The sequence below is a fragment of the Vidua macroura genome, chromosome 2 (genome assembly GCF_024509145.1).
Source record: "Vidua macroura isolate BioBank_ID:100142 chromosome 2, ASM2450914v1, whole genome shotgun sequence".
NCBI classification, from domain to species: domain Eukaryota; kingdom Metazoa; phylum Chordata; class Aves; order Passeriformes; family Viduidae; genus Vidua; species Vidua macroura.
In genome coordinates, this window is record NC_071572.1 from 46,113,640 (window position 1) to 46,134,046 (window position 20,407).

Consider the following 20,407-nt stretch of genomic DNA (forward strand, 5'->3'; position numbering starts at 1 on the left):
GTTTCTTCAACAATTCCTGTAAGTGATGCTTTCAGTAATTCTGGCAATGTCTTTTTTCTTTGCTGAAAATGCTGATTTTCTTGCTTCTATAAAATCATTCTCAAAAGTGCTGCCTTAAAAAAGTCTGGCTTCTGGGAATGCTACTTAACTGCAGGACTTAAAAGGATAGCATAAACAGAATTTGAACCACAGAAAAAGTTAGATCTCAGGAAGTTTTCAACTTACTAAAATGTCACCTGCCTAGTGTAAACATATATAACATCATCAGTAATCAAAATATGAGTTTGTCTATATTTATTTGAAATATTTTATATTTTTGACACCAGTTAAAGTACTGTAAAATTTTTTAATCAGTCATATTAAAACTTTTTTACTAATTTTGTTTTTTTCTCTATTAAGATAATTGCATGCAATGCAAAAAAGTGCTGTATTGCAGTTTGTCTTTTATTTGTACTGGTCTTGCAGTGACAACATACCACTGTGATACTCATGTTTAATAACGTTTCTAAAATATGTCAGACTCTTCAGAATATCACCACCTGTTTGCTGTTGACATTAATGCAGCTGAAAGCCAAACAATCTTTCACAAAAAGAGATTTTTGATGCAGGTTTATTTTCTGTGGTGCAAGGGGTCTTGACCACAGTCAGTGAAGAACTCCAGGAAGCAAAGGCAGCTGATCACTGCTATGCAGACCTAATAATGTGCAACAAATCTTAACCCTGTGACAAAAGTTCATCCTGTAGGAAACTAGAAAGGTTAATATGATAACATATTCAACAAGAAGAAATAAAATGTTATGGCACAGAAGTACTTGCAGCCAGAGAAGAGAGGAATAAAAATATGTGAGGGGAACAGCTCTGAAGACACCAATGGCAGTGGAGAAGGAAGGGGAGTAGGTGATCCAGACACTGGAGCAGAGATTCCCCTTCAAACTGTGGTGCAGCCCATGGTGAAGCCTGCAGCCCGTGGAGGTCCATGGTGGAGCAAGGATCCACTGGCAGCCTGTGAAGGACTCCATGCCAAAGCAGGTGGATGCCTGAGAGGAGGCTGTGACCTTGTGGAAATCTCACACTGGAGCAGGCTCCTGGAAGGACCTGTAGACCCTTGGAGAAAGGAGCCCACTAGGTTTGCTGGCAAGATTTGTGATTCTATGAGGATCCACACTGGAGCAGTTTTTCCCTGAAGGACTGCACTCCATGGAAAGAGACCCATGTTGGAGCACTTCATCAAGAACTATAGCCTGTGAGAAGGACTTGTGCTGGAGAAGTTAATGGAGGACTGTATCCCATGGGAGGGACCCTACACTGAAGCAGGGGAAGGACTCCTCTCTCTGAGAGGGAAGCAATAAGAGAAATAGTATGTGATTGACTCACCTTTATTCCCTATCTCCCTACACCATTCCAGGGAAGAGGATTCTGATTCTCCTATACAGAATCAGGAATAAAGTTAAGCCTGGAAAGGAGGGAGGAGTGGGGAGAGGATGGTTTTAAGATTTTTCTTCTCATTATCCTGCTCTGATTTTGACTGGTAATAAATTCAAGTAATTTCCCCAAGATGAGTCTGTTTTGCCCATGACAGTAACTGGTGAGTGATCTCTCCCTTTCCCTTATCTGAACCCATGAGTCTTTAGTTTTATTTTTTCTGCCCTGTCCAGTTGAGGAGGGGAGTCAGACTGGATTTGGTGGACACCTGGCATCCATCCAACCTCAAACCATCATAGCAAGATAGTGGATGAAATTTCTCTAAAACTTGAGCGAGCTTCAGTATAACAGTTCCTTATTAGTATGGGTGATTTTAAATACCAGACACAGGAAAGGAAAATGTGAAATTCAAACTCCTGATATCTCTGGACAGTTTCTGACATAACTTTTTGATTCAGATGCTGGGTTTGGCAGCAAGAGTGACATACAGCTGGATCTCCTCTTCACTAACAAGGCAAAATTGATTTATGACATAATAATCAATGGAAGCCTTAGACGTGGTGTCATGTGAAATAATGGAGGGACTGTTTATCCCAAGACTGAAGGGGGACTTAACAACAGCCAGCAGTGCCTGTGGGAAGGTCATAGAAGGGGCAGAGTCAGCCCCTTAACAGTAGTGCACTATGGGAGGATGAGAGACAAGGCACATAAATTAAAACAAGGCAGCCTAGGACTGCATATAAAGAAAAATCATTCCTCATGCAAACAAAAAGTCAGTGGAACAGGTTGCCCAGAGAGTCTTTGTCACCTCCATTGTAGAGGTGCTTCAAGACCCAAATGGGCACATTCTGAGCAACCTGGCTTGACTTCACCACTGCAACTCTGTGCAGGAGGTCAGAGTAGAATATACTGAAGATCCCTCTAACCTGAATTATCATATGCTATGATTTTATCTTTCAAGGCCCTGGGTCTCAGAAAGCATACTAGAGTGCTAATAAGAAAATGCTTGCATGTTTTCTTTATTTTTTTTTTTTTTTTTTTTACCAAGCAGTTTAGTCTTTTCACTGCCATGGATGCTAAAGTGAAAATAAAATGATGATTGTGTTTGTTTCAAAAGCATAACAGGACCATTTTTTTCTGAAGAGGAAAAATATTACAAAATGACTGCCCCTAAGACGAAGCTGTTTCAGAACTGTAAACATGCAATTCTGGGAGTCTGTAAAGGATTTGATCTTTTTCCATTAAATTCAGTGAGAATTTTCATTGAATTTCCTTTTTTTTTTTTTTTTAATTTTGACTTCAATGACAGCAGCACCCTACACAAAATCTTCAGATGTTTTTTTAATATTTTAGTCCTGAAAACATTAGTTCCTCATTTCCTTTACCAAAAGACGAGTGTTACAGATAGCTAGGGAACACTTTCATTCTCACCAGAGGTTTTTTGCAGATGCATTGTCTGACAAGTACAGCATGAGATGAAGGGGAACACAGCACAGAAGGGATAGTGCTAGGAACCCAGCATTTACAGGAGTTGGGAAGAAAAAGAGGCTATGATAAGTTGCCTACTGAGTGGGAATTTATGCAGGAACTGGAGATAAGCTCATGGCCAGCTTCCTATTTAACTACTATCTGGCTACATTTGTGACCAAAAGCCCTATAACTAAGACTAGCATACAGGTATAAGGCACCTACCATTTCCATTAGTCTGTGGGGGCAAATAGCACGTTCTCTTCAGTGCTGCAAAAGTTGATGAGGCAGTAGTGGTAACTGTAGAGTGAAGCCTGCTGTGAGCACCCCATCACATCAAAGGCCTTAATCTAGGAGGAGATCTTAGGGAAGGACACAGATGGCCAATCACAGACTGTAGGTACTGCCTTCTGTTCCAGAAGCCAGCAGGGTTTGGGAAGGACTGCCTCCCCTTCAGGAGCAGCACTCTGGTTGAAATAAGCACCTGCTGGTGGAGGTGAATAATGAAGTAGGAGTACTGCATAGCAACAGTGCTCAGATGAAGGATAAATCAGTAGGACATTTGTGGAGATTCTACAGAGGCAAGAGCCAAAATGTCACCTTGACCTCCTTGCTGTTCATCTGCACAGACTCTGATGATCACTGCCAGGGGAGACCTTGAATGAATAGTCACTATATGGGTCTTTAATCTACATTATAGGGGATGAGCATGGAGATGCTGTTCTTGGCACTGCCATTAAAGGGGAGAGGCCAAATCAGGAGAGGGGATGCATCTACACACTTACCCCTGGTCTGATAGGAGGTGTCCTTTGCAGACTTCTGTGACTGTGCAAAGCTCTTTGAGGAGATGCTGCCAAGGAGAGTGGTGTAGAGTATCTTTCCCCATTGGCTTGCTAACCTTGTGAGGAGTTATTTGAGCCAGGGTCTTCAGGCACTGGAGATAAAGTGAGAGAGGGGGAGATTGGAGGAAGCACACCAGAGACAGAAATAAAGGGAAAAACCTCAACGTCTTTTTGGAAAAAATGGTATGTCTAGAAGCCTATATGAGTTGTGGCAACATGGGAAACAAAGAGAAGGAACTGAAAACCTATTAATAGTTGCACAGTTATGACCTCATCACAGAGGATCAAAGGGACACTGTGGAGTAGTTTTCATTAATGTTCACAGGTCCTTTAGGAAAATTGGGAAGAGGAAGCAAGGGGGGAGGATTGTGTTCTATGCAAAGGAACAGCTCGCATGTATGGCACAGGATCAGAGAAGATGTCAACAAAGAGGAGGAGGTCACAGTAGGCACCTGCTACAAACCACTTGATTTAGATGATGAAGTGGGTGAGGCCTTCTGCAAACAACTCAATGTAGTCTTCCAGCTGCATGTCTTACATGTCTGCTCCAGCAGACTTCAAAAAATGTATTTGTCAGAGACTTGAATTCTGCAAGATATTCATGTGAAGTTTGAGAAAAAAAAAAACAAATCAAAGCAACAAACAGACACCACCTCCCTTACCTTCCGAACAACCAAGTTCTTATGCCAGAGTTTGGTATTCAATTCTGGTATAAAACCAGCTATTTAATAGGTTTATTATACAAGGATAAGCACCTTGCATGTTCTGGAGAATAGAAAAAAATGTTTAAGGAGAATATATGCTCAAATTTACATCTGTGCTTATTGAATCACTTTTAAAAGGTTTCTGTCAGTCAATAAATGAATTCTGAGTTGCAGCATTCTGGTGTTTCTTGCGGGTCCGGAGCAGCCGCCGTGCCTGGTGGGGCACCGCGGCTCCTCCGGTCCTGGTCCCGCCACTGTTCCCGGGCTCCGTGGCTCCGGGAAGGTGGGTCGGCCACTTCTACTGCCGCGTGCGAGGGACCTCGATAAAGGGGGTGAAGGAAGGACCAAATTCCCTGCAGCAGGAGCTGAGAGCATTTTACTGGTGTGCTTCCAGTCCCTGTATTGGGGAATATGGCTGCATGGCCTCGTCTGCTTGGGGGTTTTATGGGGGTGGAGCAGGGGGGGTGTCACGTGGTCTGGGGAAGCCAATAGGGACGCAGTAGGGGATGGCACCAGGACCCGGGGCGGTCCCGGCCACGGGGGAACCAATAGGGGCACGGCAGGGGCGGTGCCAGGGCCCCAGGCAGTCCCGGGTCTGTGGGGGTGTGGTGTGGAAGGCAGGAGCCAATGGGGAAGTGGCAGGGGCGGCGCCGGGGGCACAGGGCGGCCCCGGGGGAGGAGTAACAGCAGGAAAGGACCCACAGGAAGAGACAGGAGGCGGGCGACATGGTCAGGCAGCTCGGGAACCGGGTACTGCAAGAGGGGGAAAACTGGGGGATACATGGGGGTACACAAGATTTGCTAAGACACATCAGAACCCTGACCTAAACTCAAAGTCTGGGATGCAACACTGAGTAACATTATTTAGATGATTAAAGTTAGTTAAGATTGATCCCCCACAAATGAGTGAGGATAAAGACATTCTTCACAAACACATTTTTGCTGCAGAAAGTTGTTTGCTACTCAATGTTTTATTATTAATTTTTTTCCTCTTTTTCTCTATCCTCCTTTTTTATAATATGTAACATATAAAACATATTTTATAATATGTAACATATACTCTCCCACATTTTGAGGGAGAGTATTTCTCTCCCTCAAAAGATGAAAGTTTACTTCTAGAAAGTTAATTTATTGAAGTCTATTTCAAGACATGAGTCCAGTCTACATTATTAATAATATTACATTTAAATAAATAATATCTTCGTATGTTTACTCAATTCCCATAGGTTTTGTGGTGGGATTCACTTCACCATACTTAGATGTTGACATTAGGCAGCTATTGAAAGGTTGAGAAAATTACTGCATGATTTCTATTGCTCACCAGAATTTCAGAGGAACTTTAGGCATCTAAAGTAAAGTAACATTAACCCCACTTCTACTGTTCTGTAAGTGAGCAATCTGCCTGAAACCATAGTCTTAAACCAGCATTCATTATGTTCTCTTCTATCTATTTCCAACATGCTCTTATAGTATTCATATGTATAAATTAATAATTGCTATATACTATAATGAAGCCTATACTAAAATGCATATTAATATTTCATGAGCCCCTATTTATAAAGCATATTAAATTCATGTGTTGACCTCATACATTATTTCTTAATGGGAATCTAACACAAAATAGGATATTAACCAGCAGTATCTCTGTACTGACAGGATCTGACAGACTATTCAATCAATCAGGATAATTTAGTCATTTTTGCTGCTTTTCCTGTCAGAATTGTCGCACCAATTCAAGTCTAGTATGCCTTCTAATTGAAGTGTAATATATAATTTACATTAAGTGGCAGCAAGTAGAATACACAAATTTCTATCTTTGATACCCCTTAACAGTCAATTTTTAGGTAAAAGTTAATTCTTATTATATATATATATATATGTATGTTTATATTGTGTATATTTATATATACACACATATATGTTATATGTATAAATATAACCAGAAAATCAAATGGGAAAAAATGCTGATGTCTATCCCCTTATGGCTTTTGTGTACAATCAGTTGGTCCCTAGTATGTACACTTGGATCGAGGAATGCTAAAGTAGTTATATGTAAGTGGATATTGATGCAGTTTAATTCACCTATCTGACAGGAGTTCATTCTTTTTTTAGTTATAAATCTTTTATTATTGAATCTAGAGAAAACCTCTGACACTGACTGAAGCTAATAGACAACTTCATCTTAAAGAGATAAATGTTTACATGAGTTACTTCATTCTAATTTTCAGATAGAACTGAATTAATTAATTTGGATGTTAATTAGCTTACCAAATGAGCTAATTTGAAAACTACCACTCAGATAGCTATGCCTGATTATAGTTAGTCTGGAGGTCCATTATTTCCAGGAATCTTTTTAGCATGATACCAAAAGGTTATGCAAAATATCTATTCAAAGTATTCTCTGAAGACAAATGATAACACTTTTCTGCTTAACTGTGCAAAGCTTACCATTGTTCTGAGGGCTGATCAAGCATATTAATTTCCTAACCTCAATAAGCTGCAATCTCTTCTGTATGGTAAGTTGTGTTTCGGCAGTAGTTTTCAGAGTATGTGCCAAACCAAAAAATTAATATCTACAGATTTTATGTCCGTGAAAATGGGAAAGCATGGTGCACAAGCATAGCAACTAGTAGTTTCACACCATTTATTTTGTTTACTCCATTATGTACTGTGGCAACATAGAGAGCTGAAGGAGTTTGAGCTGATCTGCAGAACCACCTGCTCCGCAGCATTTACAGTGTGCAATCAGTGTTTAGACTGCTGTCATAAAGACACTGGTACATGCCTACCATGGTATTTTTTGTAGTTAGATTAGGGAAAGACAACACATTTCATATTTAGCCAGTGACTAGTGCTTTACAAATCTTATATTTAAATATTTTAACCTATTCCAGATTAAAACTAGGAAATTAAAACATTCAGAAGTTCCTATTTGTTTCCAAAGGAAAAAAAAGGGAAAAATACCTCTTCCTTTTTTCCCCAGAAAATGAAGGGATAGTTGCCAATATTGGTATGTATCCTTACAGACATATAAGTTTGATTGACAGTTTGCAGCTCCAAGTGCCTGGCTATTTTAAAATGCATATAAAGATTTTTGCAGTCTGTTGTAGCAGATTATTGTAGCCCATCTCTTCTGTGACTACAATACAAAAAGGCATGATTTAAGATTCACCTAAGTTGAATCAGTAAAACTGGGATGAACAATTTATTAGGTGCTTATGAACAATTTATTAGGTGCTGAAATTTACATATCTATTTAACTATATGAGACCATGTGTTGTCCTTAAATTGAATTTAGGAATATTCAGCATTTCACTAAGTTGGTGTTCTGTATCTGTCGGTATAAAGTATCTGTCATGCTGACTGGGAAGCTGATTCCAGTTATATATGGGGGAAGCAGTATGATTTGATATCCTAAATCCCCTTCCTTTATGGAAGTTAGGAATCTTACATTGATGGATGTCTTGTTGTTCATCTTGACTAACAAATAATCCATGCTACATGTTTAAACAGTTTTAAGACTTTCCTTTCTAAGCAAGTATATTAAATAATGGGCTGTTAGATTATTCTCATCTCACAGATGTTCTCCACATCTTTATTTATCACCTAATTCAACTTTCATTCTTTTTTTGAAAATTCAAATATTTGAGTATTTATGGACTATTTCTTCTCTGTATCATGCTGAAGTATTCATAGGAAATATTCTATAACTGACATGGGTAACCAGATTTATGTTGCTTGGAAGCTACATTATTGTAATACTCATAAAAATTTTGTATAAAAGCAAGAAGCACTCTCCAATCATTTTTTTTAAAGAAAGTGGCTATTGTCGCTTCATACTGAGTACAGCTGAAGTGGTTATTCTTGTACAGGTTATGCCAGTAGGTTGAAATTTCTGAGCTTCTTGGTGGATGAATGCCCAATTTCTGGACATAGACTCTAGTTAGTCAATATAGAAGTAGCAAATTCTTCTGCCTGTTTAAAGATTAAACACTTAATGAGCATGTATGAATAGAGAAAATTTTATGTCTGAGACATTTCACAGTGTAAACCTGAGTCTTCCATGGAGCTCAGTCCTACACATTAACAGCTGTAAATCTTTCAGGATCACAGACTTGATCTCAGATATATGAATTAGATAATCTTGTGTATCTGCTAAGATCTTAATGCAGGAATCTAAGCTTCCTGGTATCCCACTGATGTTTTATCTTTTCCTCTTCTCCAACATCCCAATGATATTATTCTGTGCAAATGCTCCTGGTCCAGGACAATCAGGACTTTTTGCGCGGTTGCTTTGTGTTTGTGATTTTTTTTTGTTTGTTTGTTTTGTTGGGGTTTTTTATTAAATTCTTATACTACTAATTCTGGCTTTAGATATTTTAACCATATCCAGAAATGTGGTAGAAATATATCAGCACTGATAAGAAGCTGAAGTCTTATTAAAACTAATTGGACTTTTAATATCCCTGCTGTTATAATCCTGTGCTGCTAAGCAGTCTAGAGGGATGAAAGACATGGTAGCATGGTCAGCTTTAAATTGTTATGAGGTTTATACCAATCTAAGAGTGATAATAGTTAAGCCTTAGCAAACACACTTATTTGATAAGATAATTACCTCAGCTTGTATTATACTGAAGATTTAATAAATTTTTGATTTCAGAAAAGATATCAGTATGTGTAGGAAGGACATTGCAACTTCTGCATCGAGTTCTTTGGTGATTTAACCTTGGCTGGATTCCAGGTGCCTACAAAAGCTGCTCTATCATTCCTCAAAGATGAGAGAAAATATAATTAAAGGTTCATGTATTAAATAAAGACAGGAAGAAATCACTCACCAATTACTGATACAGGCAAAACAGATTCAACTTGGGGAAATTAGCTAAATTTATTAACAACCAGATCAGAGTGGGCTAAGGAAAAATAAACACAAATCTTAAAACACCTTCCTTCTCTCTTCCTCCCTTCATCCTAGGCTTAATTTTGCTCTCTGATTCTTTATCTCCACCACACCAGAAACACCGAGGGATGGGGAATGGACGCTGTGGTCAGTTCATCACACATTGTCTCTGATGTTCCTTTCTCCTCAGGAGGAGGACTCCTCACACTCTTCCTCTGATCCAGTGGGGAATCCCTTTCTCAGGAGACTATTCTCCACTATCTTATCCAATGTGAGTCCTTTCCACAAGCTACAATTCTTCATTAAGTGCTCCAGCAGTCCTCCATGGGGTCACAAACCCTGCTAGCAAACCTGACCCAGCATGGATTCATGTCTTTCTACAGGACCCAGGACCTGCCAGGAGCCTGATCCAGTGTGGGATTCCCACAGGATTGCAGCTTCCTTCTGATGCATCTGCAAGTCCTTCACAGGCTACAGATGGCTCTCTGCTCCAGCACACCAGCACACACCTCCATGGGCTGTAGGGACTCAGGCTCACTGTGCTTCACCACAGTCTGCACCACGGGCTGCAGAGAAATCTATGCTCCAGTGCCTGGAGCACCTTATCCCCATCTTTACCAGTGACCTTGGTAGCTGCAAGGCTGTTTCTCTCACATATTCTTATTTCTCTGTCACAGCTGCAGTTGTTGTTCTGCAGTAACTTTTCCCCTTAAACTGTTATCCTAAAGGTTCTACTGTTGTCATTCATATGCTTTACCTTGGCCAGGGATGGGTCCTCTTTGGATCCAGCTCACCTCAGATCTACTGGACACAGGGTGGCCTCTGGCTGTTGCATCATGGGATTGGGTTTTAGGAGTTCTTATTTGTGTTTGCTAGTTGAGTCCTGGGTACCCCCGTGCTTCCCCCGTGTCGTTTCCCCCAACGCGGTTTCTGGCCCCACGCTGCCTGCCGCCGGATCTTCCCCCTCTGCCGCTCCTGTAACCACCCCCCCGTCTGGCCCCGGGAAATCCCATGCATGTCACCCAAATCCCACTCAGCCCGAGGCTCGGTGCCCGCCCCTGCAGGGTTCTCTGGTTGGTCGCTGTTGCTGGCGTCACCACCACGGCAGACGCCCCTATTGGACGGCAGGCCGTGGATCCTCTCGCCCCGCCCCTCCATAAAATCCTACCCCGCCAGCACCCAGGCGCCATTTTCTCCCATGCCAGTGCCGGGAGCGGTCGCATCTTTCCATCGAACCGCGCCACGTGTTCAATAAACCGTTCCTGCCAAGCACAGAGTAAATGGACAAATTCCTTACCTCTTTACCGGATCCCTAGCGCATGGTAACAGCGGCTGGCCAGCCCACACGCCCGAGACACGGAGCCGTGTCCAGGAACCCGCAGCAGAAAACCCTGGCAGCACGTGGAAGCTACGCCACAGCCGGGCTCCCAAGAGCTGCGTGCAGCCGGAGAGAGCAAAAGCTAACGCCGCATCTGGCAGTTTCTGAGAGAAGCCACCTCTCCTATCTCCCTGCTACCAAAACCTTGCCACGCACACCCAAAAGAACCTCACACTATCTCCTTAGCTTTTTAAGCAGTTTCAAATCCTTCAGTTTCTTATTCACAAGACACTAGGTAATGATATCTCGGAATTCTCAATAATTATCTGGACCTTTAAATCCCGTGCTATTTTTATAAAACACTGTCTTTGGTCAAAGTATCTTGGTATGAAATGGTCTTATGAATCGTCCTGTTTTCCTTGTGTAACCTTAAAATCAAATTATTGCAGGAGAAATTTTCAAGTGTGGTGCATAACAATCAAAACTGCATCTTCCAAGCTCATTTTTTCACTGGCCTTTTTTTTATAGAGTAGATATTCTCAGTTAGTCTGGCCAAGTCTCAGTCGTTAGGAGACTGTCAGTCTCACATTTTTTTAAGTGTGTGAACTTCACATTAAAAGCAGCTTGAGACAATTTCCCTGCTCTTCCAGCAAACTTTACTATTACCTATTTTTGGTTACTACAACAATTTTGTTTGGAATCTACCTCTACTTTGGAATGCAGATTTATTCTTGGCATTCTATACCTTCCCAACATCATGCCAGCATATCTGTTCACTTACATTGATCTTCTTTCTTCTCTGGTGCTATTTCTGCAACTATATTTCTAGAGATCAGCCATATTTTCCCTCCACCTTTTTTTTTCCAGTTGTAATAATATAAATATTTTTGGGATTATGACTATTTTTTTTGCAGTGAATGATGGTGTAGAAATTACCAAAGTTTAACTGAATTTCTCCAGAATCAGACTATCACAGAATCACAAGAATGATTGAGGTTGGAAGCAACAACTGAAGGTCACCTCCTCCATTCCCCCTGCTCAAACAGAGTCATCTAGAGCAGCTTTACCAGGATGATCTCAAGGTGGATTTTTAACATCTCTGAAGAGGGAGACTTTACAAACACTCTGTTTGTGCCTGTTTTGACTGAGACCTGTGCCAGGACTCAGTTGTCCTCACAGAAAAAGTGGGTTTTCTGATGTTCAGACAGAACTTAACGTGTTTCTGGTTGTGGCCATTGCGTTTGGTCTTCTCACTGGGCACTGCTGAACAGACACTGCCACAAGTTCTTCACAGAAAAGGTGACTGGGCATTGGAGTGAGCTCCCCAGGGATGTGATGTGTCACCCTGTTCTTTTGAGAGTTTTAAAGTTCTTCTAAAAGTTTCTTATACCTTCTAATGTTTACATATTTCTACTGAATTTTCTCACACTGTTCATATAAACAATGACTGTTTATATGAACAATGTGAGAAAATTCAGTAGAAATAACTAAACATTAAAAAATATAAAAACTTTTTAAAAAAACTTTAAAACTCTCAAAAAAATAAACAAGACAACAGTGATGGAGTAAACATCCCTGGACGTGTTTAAGAAAAGACTAGGTGTGGCACTCAGTACCATGGTCTAATTGACATATTGGTGTTAGGTCATAGGTTGGACTTGGTGATCTCAAAGGTCTTTTCTAGTCTAGTTGATTCTGACATTCTGTGAAAGGCATATCTTTGCATGATAACACAAATGTCCTCATAAAAATAATCTCCCATCCACAAGCACAGTGCCAGTCTGAGAAAGCAAATCTCTTTTCACAGTTAAGACAATGTCTTCAAGAAAGCTCTTTTGCATAAGTCTTTGCCACTGTCTTCTATTTGGTATAGACATTCTTTTACTCTTATGTCATATCTTAGGGTCTTTTTTCTCCCTATCATCTTAACAGATCTCTCTAATGTATTCGTAAGTTTCAAACTATAATAGTGCATATCTGTTTGAAATGTCTCCTGAAATAACATGTTATATTAAATCCTCTTTTTGCATGACCTATTATTGTTTCAGTATCTTCATTGTTTAACCAGTAAAGAAAACACAATCATAGCTTGCTCATGAAATATTGAAATCCTGATGACTGCCTTTTATCAGTCTCACTGACAAATTATAGAATTCTGTTATATCAGAATTTTGTAACTCTGTATAAGTTACTGCACATAATTTGCAGTGTGTGCATCAAATCTCCTTTGTATCATAGGCAATTTTTGGGGTTTTAGCAAAAATTTGGATGCAAATTGTACGCTGTTCTCCAAACTTAAGGGCATCAAAACTCTATATGAAGGAACTTAGACTGTGTATTTAAAACTTTTGAAATTGTGCTTATTCACTTACATAGCCGCCTAAAGCCTTTTTTTACCATATCTTTTTTTGGGGGGGGACATTGCTCATTCCATTTCAGATTGGCTTACCGGCTTTTGCTATTTTTATTTTAATTTTTCTTACTTTAAATACAGGATGAAGTATGAACTTTACAACTCAGACTTCTGTAGAAATACGCAGAGAAAAATATAGATCTGCTTTGGCATTAGTAATAAGAATGTCCTCTTAATTTTGTTTACTTCATTTGTTTGGTTGGTTGGTTTGTTCTCACTTGGATTTTAGGAATTATAGGGACTTTCAAGTAAGTTTAAGCAACATAAGAGCTCAAGTATCTGTACATCCCTTAAGTTTTTTGTGTATCATATTTGGAAGAAAAATATTGTGGAAATGTTCTGTGGGAGACCTTTCTAAAAGTATTTATTATCTTAGGCCTGGTATAATACTTCAGACTTCAGGCAATAGAAATTTACCGATATTTAACCTCTGTACACTGAAGTCCCAGGTTCCCTCTAATTTGGGTGCATGCTGTTGTTTCTTGATTTGCATAAGTGGGTTTTTTTTCCCCATGCTTTACAAATCCCTCCAGTGTACTGAACTGTGAACAAAAACAATAGTATGATAAAGGAGAAACTAGTGCAAAAAAGTAAAGAAATATTCAGTGTAGAGAGTGTCATGACAGTTGAACAGTTAAGGGTTAAGTAAATGTAGAATATCAATATTGGTATCATTCAGAAGCTTATTTCCCATTCTCATCTTCAGTTTTTCATGACTTAATTATTTCTCTAGCCCAGAAAACCAGTAAATATAACATTGCCATTACTAATTGCCAGCCACAAGCTTAGTATCAGGTTTGAAAGGCCTCAGATTTGAAATTTATCAGGTTTTGCCTGAGCTTTTCTGAACCTGTCTATAGTTTTGCTTTTACCTGATTTAGCTGAAATAACTTCTTTTCCTAACAATCAGATCTTTTATTTGTAGAAACATAATTTTTATATAGATATTAGTAGCAGAAAGTTATTCTCTGTAAAACAGAGTATTTATAACTTCCTCATATATTGATGTAGCACAGAGGAATAAATACTTGGAATGATAACAAGGACCTTGAATGTGATCATAGTGTGCATGGGATGATGAGAAGGGAAGCACAGCTTGTTACTGGTGATTGCAAGACTATGAATAACTCACCAATCATCAGTGAAAGAAATAGGAGTCAGGCAGGAACAGTTATAGAGATAACAAGAAGAAAGAATAACAAGCATTCAACATGTAAAATCCATCTGGTACACTAAATTTGGATGCAACATGAAGATGCAGATCAGCATCCCTGAAATAAATATTAAGGTGTAAAAGTGTGTTGGACAAATAGTCCAATTTGAATCCTAGAGAGAGAAGAAGAAACTTTATCATACGACTCTCACTTCTTCCTGTAAAAGACACTTACAGCTTGCTGGAATTTCCCTTTTCCTGTATGATGATGATGAGTACTGTACACTCTTGGTACCCCGAAAATGTACAGTACCTACCATAAGTGTGAGCATAACATCAGAGGAAAAGTAACAGTAACAATGAAGTGTGTAGTATTTTTTAATTTAATTATATTGTTGTTGTTGTTGTTGTTGTTTTTATTATTATTGAGAGGCTTTGTTCAAGAGTATACTTTATCTTCTTTTATATTTTTTGGTTTTTCTCATTTTGTTTCAAATATATTTGAATAATACTTTTTGAACTAAACCACAAAGATTTTCATTACAATAAAAATAAATTCTTGTCTTACCTTCTCAATGTTTTTTTTTTTTTCTTGCCTGTGACAAGTATTTTAGTGTGACATTTCCTACACACCTGCACAAAGTGCTGCTTGAGACGTCATGCAGTGTTCAACCTTGCTTCCAGCTGCTTCTCTGTAGGAGTAAAAGGCCATCATGTGCACCAAATTTATCATCTCTGCTTGATTGCTTCTGATCTCTTGGGGTAAAATAGCAATAAATACCTCTGTACAGACAATTGAATTAAATCTTCTCTCTTTGTACTGTATCTTTGGAAAATACATTTCAGGGGTTTTGTTTGCATGTTTGTTTGTTTGTTTGTTTGTTTGGGGTTTTCGGATACTAAGTTCAAAAAATATAAAATCTACATAATTTATTGTGGAATTTGAACCCTTTTTAACCTGCAAATTTCTGAGAGGGTCAAAGTTGTCCCTTCGTCACTAGGGCTCAACTGATTCCAAAAGAATTACCATTGGGTATCTAGTCCACACTTGCCTTTAGAAGATAGGAGGAGAATTAAGCCAAATATGCTGGTGACTCCACCTAAAGTCCAGTTACTTCCAGAGAGCAACTTAGCGACTCCTGAAACAGGGTCCAATCACCCTCTGGAGTTGTATTCCTTCTCCTGAGTCACTTTGTTTCAGTTTCTTTTGTGGTGTGCAATTAATATGCAAGAACAGTATGCATAACTTAAAAAAATATTATTAGCTTATACACAGAAGACAACTAGGTTTCTAGGGCTAATATGGAAATCATGCTTATGATTTAAGTGAAGGATCTTTGATGGACAGGTAGGCATCACCCCTGTGGTGAAGGGTTGGTCTCTGCTGCTCCCTGGAACAGATCATACAAGCTTATTTTTTTGTTTTTCTGTTTTTAATTTGCAGATATTTTGGAGGTCTTATAATAAATGCCTAATATAAAATTGGGAAAATCAGCTGAGATTAATTTAACTGCTTCTTCAGGGTGTCCTTTGGAAGTTAGATTGGAAGCTGTGTGCTGAAGATGACAGACTGTTAAAGAAAGATGCCTCTGAAACATTAACAGAGGACATTAACAGAGGACCATTAACATTACTGGTCCCAGACTACATAGAGTGGATGTAAAAAGGCTTAATGGATCATTGTTCCCACAAGGTACAGGTCTGAAGAACATTGATTTTGGTTTTAGTAGGTTCAAAACTGCCTTTCTACCTCTCTAGCTGTGATTCCAAACATCAGGTCCAAAATATTCTGGATATAAATGCTTGAGGACTCATCTTTCTGGTTATGTAGCAGCTCGCTGTAAAAGGTGAATTCTGGAGGCATTTCAGGTCTATGAAGCAAGAAGCTTTTTCACAAAAGGCTAGGACACAGAGAAGGAATTGTGCGTTTAGATCCCTTTTTCACTGGCTATTTCTGTTTTATGACAAAATTGTTTAAAGTAAAACAGAGAGACAGCTCTGGGAGACACTGATAACCCTTCTACATCTGGTATAAGGGGACTGCAAGTAATTAGCTGCTCCAGAAACTCACACATCTCTTTGGGAAGCCTCGTACTAATTTTCAGGCTGAATGTGTTCCTACAGATACTTGTCTGTCTGCTGAAAAAGACTGTCTTATTTCCTGACTTTACACCCTGATATGGAAAGAAAGCGTGCCTGCCTGAACTTCATTTATCTAAGCTAAACAAGTTGAGCTGTCATAGAATGCTCTTACATGGAGAGCTGACTTTCCCCAGGTGAATCACATAGCCCTTCACTTGCCCTGCTGTAAATTCATTGTTTGTGAACTAAAGTGAACAGCGTGGGTTCTTTGGTTTTGTTTTCATCTCTTTTAACTCTTATCCTAATTCTAACTCTTTGTATTTTCAGTATATAAATCCAGGAACCCTGAGTGTGTATTTAAGTAGTACTTACTTCAGGACCCTCAGGCAAATCTAATAAATTCATACTGTCATAAAATAAAAAGCTTCTGATGCAATTTATATAGAATCAGTCATATAATTGCACCTCCACAGTTCTCTTGCTCCTTTCTATTTTGATTTTCTGAATTCTTAGGTAGAAAATATTTTTTCTTTTTTATTCATAGAATTGTTGGAAGGCATATGCAATTTAACATCTCACTAAAGCAGATTTACCTAGTACAAGGTTGCACTGGTACAGGTGGGTTTTGGATATCTCCAGAAAAGGAAGATCCACCACCTCTCTGGGCATCCTGTGCCAGTGTTCTGTCCTCCTCAAAGTAAAGAAGTTTCAGATAAAGCTTTCTGTGTTTCAATTGCACTCATTGTCCCTTTTCCTGCCATGATTTATATATATATTTTTATGCTTTTTGTTCAATAAAGTTTTTTTTCTGTTTTTGTGAAGAAACCAAAAATATTTCCATTTGAAGAACACATTCTTGTTGCTATTATTTCTGTGTTAAATAGATCTTTTTGTTAGAATTATATTTCCCCTTTGAGTCAATCTTGTGGTAGACTGAAAAACTGTGGTTTTTAATACAACATTCTTCTGCTAATAGAGAAAAGACGAAATTCAAGTTTTCAACCCACATGATCTTTATTATTTTTATTATTATTTTAAAAATAGAAAGATTTGTTTGCCTTTTTTAGTAAAAATTAAGAAGGTTTTTTATAGGGGTTGACTGTTTTCACTACAGATAATTTAATGTAAATAATACTTAAATTATGCCAACTACAGCATTTTTATGTCTATTACACAGTAGCTGATGATCAGAAAAGGTTTTCATTGTTGATATAATGTCTACTAAATTGCACAGAGTTCAAAATGTCTAGCTACAGAGATAGCAAAAATAACACTATAGCAGAAATCCCCAAAATATATCTATTTAGTGCTTTTATGGTAAAGCCATTTGCGGCGTTAGCTTTCGCTCTCCCCAGCTGCACGCAGCTCTTGGGAGCCCGGCTGTGGTGTAGCTTCCACGTGCTGCCAGGGTTTTCTGCTGCGGGTTCCCGGACACGGCTCCGTGTCTCGAGCGCGTGGGCTGGCCAGCCTCTGTTACCGTGCGCTAGGGATCCGGTAAAGAGGTAAGGAATTTGTCCATTTACTCTGTGCTTGGCAGGAACGGTTTATTGGTCACGTGGCGCGGTTCAATGGAAAGACGCAACCGCTCCCGGCCCTGGCATGGGAGAAAATGGTGCCTGGGTGCTGGCGGGGTAGGATTTTATGGAGGGGCGGGGCGAGAGGATCCACAGCCTGCCGTCCAATAGGGGCGTCTGCCGTGGCGGTGACGCAGCAACAGCGACCAACCAGAGAACCCCGCAGGGGCGGGCACCGAGCCTCGGGCTGAGCGGGATCGTGTGGATTGGGGTGGCAGGCACGGGGTTTCCTGGGGCCGGACGGAGGGGTGGTTACAGGAGCAGCAGAGGGGGAAGATCCGGCAGCAGGCAGCATGGGGCTAGAAACCGCGTTGGGGGAAACTACACGGGGGGTGCGCGGGATTACAGAACTTGACTTATTTTAACATAAATTAAAAACCCTAATCTAAACCCGAACTCCAGGATGCAACAGCCATTCTTACTAGAATTTTTAAAAAGAAAGAAAATACACCAACAAAAAGCAAAACAAAAAGATATTTTGTTGTTAAAGTAACCTTTCAAAAGTTGAGACAGTAAACATTTTTAGTTACTAGGCAATCTTTTTTTCTCTTTGTGTACTTAACAGATTGTATTTAAAATATTAAATGCTATTTCCACAGCTTCACAGAGCAAGTGGGAAGAAGAAAGAAATTGAAAACTGTTAGAGAAAGACAACAGTGATTAATCTTTGTAAAATGTCGGAAAGATGTAGTAGCTGAGAAAAGCAAGGAATTTTTCTAATGGAACTTGGACAGGTAAAATTAGGAAGACTCCTTCATAGTCAAGAGAAAACAAACACCTCCAGGAGATGATTCATCTCATGTGGAACAGATTTCATGAACATTCTTTTGGAGTTGTCTCTCTCTCTTTCTCTATTGATTTGAAATAAAGTTCCAATGATTTGCTTTAACTCCACTATCTTGTTTAGTTTAGATGGATTTCATCCTAAAAGAACCTACAATAAGAAAAGAGTAATATTTCCTATTAAACTAAAGTCATGTGACTGATTTATTCAGACTGCTGTAAATCTCTTAATGATTAAGGCTATGCAGATAGGTCAGAATTGTTCCAATGACCAAAGGGATAGCTCATACCATATGACATCATGCTCAGTGATAAAAGGTGGGGAAAGAAGGTGAAAGAGGAGACATTAGGAATGATGGTGGCTGTCTTCTTCTTTGTTTTGCTTTGCCTGTGTGTGCAGTTTTTTCTCTACCTATTGAACTGCTTTTATTTCAACAAACAAGTTTTCCCACTTTTACCTAATCAATTCTCCCTCCCATCCCATCGTGGGGCATGAGCTATTGTCTCTGTGGGGTTTAGCTATCTAGTTGGTTTAAATCACTGGTTAAATCAGATAAAAGCAAAGACTAATAGTCTGGATGTATTCTGTCTCATAGTGCAATACTTTCTTCGGAAAGTGACAAATATTTGTGGTCTATTTTTTTGAATATTTGAAGTGACTCAACCTACTTGGAAGACTAGAGAATAATAAAAGGATAGAAGTGAAAGTTCTGTGTCTAGAAGAGAATGGAGGAAATAAACTTTTTACTAGAAGATCAAAACAAGACTTTAAATGATATTTGAGTGATTAATAGAAATTAAAGCACTAAACCAAATTCATATCCATATCAAACCATATAATAAAAAAATGTGAGGTATTGTTCACCATTGAGAAGAAGTCTGTAGGCATTTTTTGACAGCTATTTATGCTAATAAGCTGATTGGGAAGAAAAAGACATTTCACCTATGGTGGTTTCTGTGCCCGGGAAAAGTGAAACTAGCAGCAGTTTATAGTGCTATCATAAGATCCTATTAGGGTTCCTTCAGTGACCTCTGTGAGATTAACTGCAGGGTTTGTGCTTCATTTAGGAAATAGGGCAGTGGGCAGGAGGGAAATAATAACTTCTTCAATAATCACTTAATCTAGGTGTAATTGTATTCAAAACACTGTGGATTAAAAAGCCCTTTGTAGTTGAGATAGCCTGAAACAATCCTTTAAAAATCAAGTATAAGTATCCTAGGTCTAGAAAAGAGGACATTTAAATTTTGGTTTCTAAGGCAAGGGATAGTTCCTAACACTTATTCAAAAATGAATGGTCTTGTTAAAGGAGCCATTTCTTATGTTAATCAGCATATTGCTCATTCTGTGCAAGTCTGACTATTCCTTCGAGACAGAAGAACTAAATGCAAAATAAATTTTTAGCTTTTCACTACTTTTGTCACCCTCTTATGAATTCCTGCTAGAATCCCTTGAAATAGCCTCTTGACAGTTCTTTTAAGTGAATCTAGATCTTGGGATTACTGAGTAACATTTAATGAGATTAGAGCATCTCTTCATAAAAAGACATGCCTCCATAATGAATGTGTGGACGTTTTTTTTAATGTGTTGTTTTCTCTTCCATCTTCTCCAGAGATATTTAGTGTGGGTATTTTGTTTGGTTTTGCTGTGTTTGGCTTTTTTTCTTCACAAAGATTTATAATTGGCCTGAAACTCTGAAACCAAGCCTCTAATCCAGGAGAATGTGAGAGATTACCAATTATTTCAGAGTATTT